The following is a 6,471-nucleotide window of genomic DNA, read 5'->3' as shown; positions in this document are numbered from 1 at the left end:
ATCATAGCGGTTGTGAAGCAAGTGTTGGAGACTGCTTCTCGTCCACATTTAGTTCCAATGGCGTTTTTGGTGCTCCTTACTGAGATGGCTTCGTGTAGCAGCTATGTTTTTATTTAAGGAACAATTTTATATACAAAAGAAGGATGTCACTATTGGGACATCGTTTGCCCCCTCAAATGCCAATTTATTTATGGGTATGTTTGAGCAGACTTGGGTGTATAATTCTACAGGCTTTTAACATGTTTTGGGATGGCGGTGCTGTACTGATCGTATTTTTTTTGTTGTGGACAGGAACAGTGGAACAACTAAGTAATTTTGTACATACATTGAAGGGTGCCACCCCACAATAAAGTTTGATTTATATTGGGATGCTCAGTCCATTTTATTTTTGCACATACAGATCTGTATTGATTAGCATAGATGGGCTACATCTGTTTTTGTAAAATCGACTGACCGCAATCCAATTCTTTATTTTTCTAGTATGCATCTTATACTTTCTAAAATGAGTATCCCTTGTGATATCGATTTTGAGAGTAAAGCGGCTGGGTTGCTTGAGAAGTTATATGCTGGAGGACATCCAAGAACTGTGGTTAAGAAGGCAGTTAAGAAAGCCCATTGGAATCGTAGGAGTGATCTGACCACTAAGATGGATAGTGAACAAATGAATATTGTAACAGTACAGCACTTACCCCTGAAGTGAGTCAACTGGTTAAAAGAAATTGGGGTGTGGGGTAGGGAGGGGCTTGGCTGCCCATCCAGCATTAAAGGATCTTAATATTGTGTTTTCATACAGAAATGCGAACAGATGGAGAGCAGTTTCCATTGGGCACCATAAGTGTGGACATTGCTCCGTTTTGCCATATGATGGTGGAGGGTTTAAGTTTCATGGATCTAAAGACTAACAGAACTTTTTACTTATCCTCAAATACAAGCTGTAGCTCCTGCAATGTCGTCTACCTGCTGGTTTGTCCATGTGGTTTATATTACGTTGGTCGGACATCTCATCAGCTGAAGATTCGTTTTGCTGAGCATCGGCATTGTGTTTCGGCTCGGAAACTTATGGAGTCCCTAGTAGAACACTGTGTGTTGCAGAAACATAAATTTTCTTTGTTCTGATCTTTGGCATTAGAACATGTGAGTGTTGGTGCTCAGCGGGGGAATTTTTGCCGCAGTTTGCATCAGAAAGAGCAGCGATGGATTTCTACATTACAGTTAGTAATGCCCTCTGGCTTAAATCACTGCATTGTATGAAAAGCTTTTTTGTAGGTGGGGCCTAGAAGACAATGTCATTGTATGGCGCCATTATAGAGACGCTGGTGCCATATTTTCAGAAGCTACAGTTTGAGTTGTTACTCTCAAGATTGCAGATCCCCCCCCTGATGATGCCGCTAGCAAAACAGGGTACTCCTGCTGGGATTTATGTTTGGTGAGCTGGACCAAAGATATATGAAGTTACAAGCAGGATTGAGAAGATAAGTATACTGTAGTTTTTGCTTATGTTATAAGTTCCAGCCCAGTGGATATTTATAATCCAGAGTGTTTGATACTCTGGATTGGCCTGTACCTGTCACTTATGAGACTTATGATGATAATGAGCGTGCTTGGTGACAGCTTAGTGCTAATTGCATTGCTCGTTGATTGAAACTGAGTGTTGGCTCTCTTTGATGTCACTTCCTAGGTACGGGTCCTGGAAGTGACATCAGAGAGAGTGCCACAAAGGTACAGGGGAAGGCAAGGGGCACGTGCGGCAAGGAGAGAAGCAGGGAGTGAGCGAGTGTGTGTGTGGGGGGGGGGGGGAAGTGCCGCCACTGCCGCAGCTACCAAACCCTTAGAAAGACCACACCCGAGATGGAACACCCCCCATTACTACGCCACTGAATGGTATGCATAATAAGTTGCTTAGCATGCAGCTACCATGGGCAGACATGTAGGCTGTGCATGGGCATGCACATAGGTATGCTTATGGTTTTTAGAGTCTCAATATATTGCCTTTCTATGGTACAGCCAAAGTGGTTTACATATCACATATATGCACTTTCTCTAGCCTTAGGGTCACAATCTGGTTCTCAGCCCACCACATTGACCACTAGGCTATACCTCCATTCTGTATTATCAGCTCTGTGGATTTCACAGCACACGTAGGCATGCCTACTTAAACCAGTCATTGACATGACATAAATTGGTGGGCTAAACCTTTGGTACACCACAGTGGCTTTGCATTCGCATTTTATAATCGCTTAAGTGCACCCAGAAAATGTTATAGACTTGCCACTAAGCAAATCCCAGTTTATAGAATTTTCCTATTAAATTGTAAGAGTGAGCTTTGACGAAGACTCCAGTAAATAGAACCTAAGCACGCTATTGGACAGGGCTCTTGATTTCTGGCCCAGAAATATATTTAATTTAATTTAATTTATTTCTTATATACCGCTATACCGTGAGGTTCAAAGCGGTTTACAATAAAGATACATTAAAGATACAATAAAAAAACATAAATAAAGATAGGTACTTGGAAGTTCTCTAACTGTCCCGAAGGCTCACAATCTAACTAAAGTACCTGATAAAAACAGAATTAAAAATGGTAAAGAAAGAAAAGATAAAAGACAGAGATGGAGAACAAGATATGAACATCCCAACAATTCCAGTCAGATAATGGGATCTGATATTAGAAGTTCTTAATGATGACATGCCAAGGAGTGAAAGCTGGTAAGCTCCTTGATACTTCAAGCATGGAATCCATGAGTTTGGTGAGCTGATAAAAGCGTTGGGAACTAGTCACAACCCTTTTGTGCTTCAAACCAATGGCTTTGGCCAACTCTCTAATGTAATTAGCTCTCATATCGTCGAAGAGGGTTTGGTTTCTGAGACCTTCCAAAGGAACCTATGGAGTAGGTGGGAGGAGAATGAAATCCGTGGGGTTCTTTGATTAATTATGTCTTGTTGTGCGCTGAGTCTAGATTGTGCGGTTCCTTCTCTAAGGATGCTTCAGAAAAGCGCACACGGCGCTGCGGATTAAATATTTTTCTCCCTGTTAGGTCGTGGGAGAGGCGGAGCGGTGATCGCACTCCTCTCCTGAGTGGGCTGGCGAAAAGATGTCGGCCCGCTGCTTGAAAGCAATCTTTTTTTTTTTTTTTTTCCTGCTGGGTCGTGGGAGAGGCGGAGCAGTGCTCACACGCCACTCCTGATCTGACACTCTTCAATATTAATATGAGATCTACATGCGGTGGAACTGTGACCAGGGGCCCTGCTGGAGAGGGGCTCCCGATACTGCTGCTGGTCTTGGTGAGCCGTTAGCACCGCTTCTTTTAATATATAATAGCCTAATCTTCTTTTAATATATAATAGCCTAATCTATAGAAAGCTAACATATTAAATGATGGCAGATAAAGACCCAAATGGTCCATCCACTCTGCCCAACCATATATGATCCATAAATTAATTATTTAATTAATTAATGTATTCAATTTTCTATACCTTTCTCCCAGGGAAGCTCAGAACAGTTTTACATGAATTTATTCAGGTACTCAAGCATTTTCCCCTGTCTGTCCCGGCGGGCTCACGATCTATCTAATGTACCTGGGGCAATGGGGGGATTAAGTGACTTGCCCAGGGTCACAAGGAGCAGCGGGGTTTGAACCCACAACCCCAGGGTCCTGAGGCTGTAGCTTTAACCACTGGGCCACACCATTTAAACTAAATAATTAATTTATGGAGCATATATAGTTGGGCAGACTGGATGGACCATTCGGGTCTTTATCTGCCGTCATTGACGATGTTGGCATTTCCCCATCTATAGAAAGCTCACTCTAGCTTCGTGTATCTTGCTGAAAAGGCATGAGCCAGATCCAAAATACTAATTATTAATTAGAAACATAGAAACATAGAAGATGACAGCAGATAAGGGCCATAGCCCATCAGGTCTGCCCACTCTACTGACCCACCCCCAAGTGTACTATCCTAGGTGTTAGGCTATGAATTTGTATGAGAATAAGGCAACTGCTGCCAGCTCTGTAGCATCTGTTCTTTAGGTTCAGCTTGGGGAGAGCGCAGTGAAGGAATGAGCCTGGGCAGGGGCAAGAGCATGGCATTAGAATTCCAATCACCGCCTTCCTTCTGCAAACAATCTGATCTCTCATTGCGAGTGGCAACCCTTCCATTAGAAGCTGGGGGAATTGGGCTGTCATCACAACACAGGCTCGTACGATTCTTAGAAAATTTATCAGCTGACAGGCACCTGTGTGTGTGCTTATTTTGAGGAGGCCGCATGGCAATGTTCTCTTGTGCCCTCGGAGGGTGGAGAGAAATATCACAGCTGCTGCGATGGTTTCCACTAGAGGAGAAAACAACTCTTGGTGTGAAGAATCGGGAATGCTGGAAGGCTATTAATTCATGATTGACAGCAAAAGACTAATTGCAGACATGAAGAGGTGAATTAAGCAGCCATCTGTTCATAACTTACAGGCACCTAGCTCAACCCCTCTGTCTCCCTCTTCCCCTTCACTGTGCCTTGCAGGTCATGCTAACCTGCCATTCTTCCTGCTGACCTGAATTGCTTAAACCTGCCCAGGATTTTTAAGAACTGAAATATGAATTCATAGGCTTTATGCAAAGTTTTTAGTTTTGGAAGTCGCACAGCTGCAGAATAACCGAAGCTTGGGGGTCTATTCTTAAGTTTTTGGAACGCAAAATACTTTGAAAACCTATAATATTATAAGAAAAAAAAAATGGTTTAGAAAGTTATTACTTCTACTCTTAAGTTTATGAGGTATGCAAGGTGAGTTCCAGGGGAGGGGGAGGGAAGCACAAGCATTTTTCAGGCTCCAGTGCCACAAGGGGTTCCCTTAGTGATGTTTAGTGATGCCGCTGAGACAAAATTTTGGGGTATCTAGATCTAACTGGGCCTTCTTGTTAATTTCTTTCCTGGGGCCCAGTTTGTTTAACAGTATCCACAGGCGTTTGGAAAGAACACATCCGACGTGGGGGGAAAGGAGCCCTTTAGCCGGGAATCAGTGCTGACCGGTAACACTACCAGTTAGTGGCGATATTAAAATCGCTAACCAAATAAAGTTAGCCTTGCTGAATATCACTGCTAACCAATTAACCTCTGTCTCTGCCCAACTAACAATGTTACTGTTTTTCACTGTTTTCAGTATCGCTTGTGTCTTACAGGTTATATCTAATATAATAAAATGCTAGGCCACGCATGCGCACTCCCATCTGCGTGCGTCCGTTTTCCGTGAGATGTAGGGCACCTTAGGTAGGAGTGTGCATGCGCGCTTTCGTCACCAGCCACCGATGCCTCCACAAGCCGGGACCGCAGCCAGCCACTGATCTCCGTTCCTCCAGCGGGCCAGCGGCCGGGCGTCTTGGAGGAGAGGGATCGCGGCTGCTCAGCGCCCCCACCGAGGAGCCCAGCAACTTTCCGCCCCGGATCGGGACCCGAGTCCTTTGCCGCCCCCCCCCCCCCTTCCCTTCCCGCGGATCAGACTACCTTGGCGATTCAAGCAGCGTGTGCAGCAGTCTTCACATGCTGCTTCGGGCCCTTCTACTGCCCTGATTTGCTCTGCTGCGTCTCTGATGATGTCATCAGTGACGTGCCAGAGTAAATCAGGCCAGTAGAAGGACCCGAAGCAGTATGTGAAAACTGCTGCACACGCTGGAATCGCCAGGTTCGTAGTCTGTACCGCGGGAAGGGAAAGGGGGGTAGAGGAAACGCTAATGCTGCTGCAGGGAACTGGTGTGGGGGGAGGGAAATGGAGGGGGAGGGAATGCTGCTTTGGACTGACAGACAGAGGGAGGAAGGGAGACAGAAAGAAAAGAAGAAAGACACAGGGGCAGGGAGATACACAGAAAGACAAAGGGGGCCAGGGACAGAGACAGACAGAAAGAAAGACAGCGGGAGTCGCGTCAGGAGGGGTGCGGGATGCGGCAGAGGGAACTTTTCCAATGGGTGCAACTGGGCGGCTGTCGGGAACCTCTGATCAGGGGCAGAGCAAGATAAGTGTATCATAGGGATAAGAAGGAGGGGGGGAGAAAAAGGAAGGGACGCCTACTGCTGGACAGGGGGAGAAGGAAAGAGGTGCTGATGGACAGGGGGGGTGAAGAAAAAGGAACGGAGGCCTAATGTTGGACAGGGGGAGAAGGAAAGAGGTGCTGCTGGACAGGGGGGAGGTAAAACAAAGGGAGAAGGGCTGCTGCTGCATAAGGAGAGCAGTGAAGGGGTGGTGGTGGACACAGTGGAGGTAAAAGGAAGGGAGAATGGACAGGGGGAGCAGGCAAGGGGTGGTGATGGATAGGCAAGGAAAAAGAAAGACAGAAAGAAAGCAAGCGGCTAAGGAGAGAGAGAGAAAGAAATAAAGACAGACACGCACGCATATATTCTAGCACCCGTTAATGTAACGGGCTTTAAGACTAGTTGTAAATAAAAAGGAAAAGGAATGGAGGAAAAGCCTCAGAATTGGGGGGAGGGTG

The 6,471-nt window shown here is 45.6% G+C and overlaps 1 long non-coding RNA gene across 1 annotated transcript; it reads left to right on the top strand.

Moving 5' to 3' along the window:
* On the top strand, positions 1-1,267 carry LOC117368128. Its single transcript, XR_004540911.1, has 3 exons — positions 1-194; positions 481-696; positions 794-1,267. It is a non-coding gene; the product is annotated as an uncharacterized LOC117368128 (long non-coding RNA).
* Positions 1,268-6,471: the final 5,204 nt, after the last annotated feature.

Source organism: Geotrypetes seraphini, chromosome 1 (assembly GCF_902459505.1).
Source record: "Geotrypetes seraphini chromosome 1, aGeoSer1.1, whole genome shotgun sequence".
NCBI classification, from domain to species: Eukaryota; Metazoa; Chordata; class Amphibia; order Gymnophiona; family Dermophiidae; genus Geotrypetes; species Geotrypetes seraphini.
This window is presented reverse-complemented; position numbering and strand designations above follow the sequence as displayed.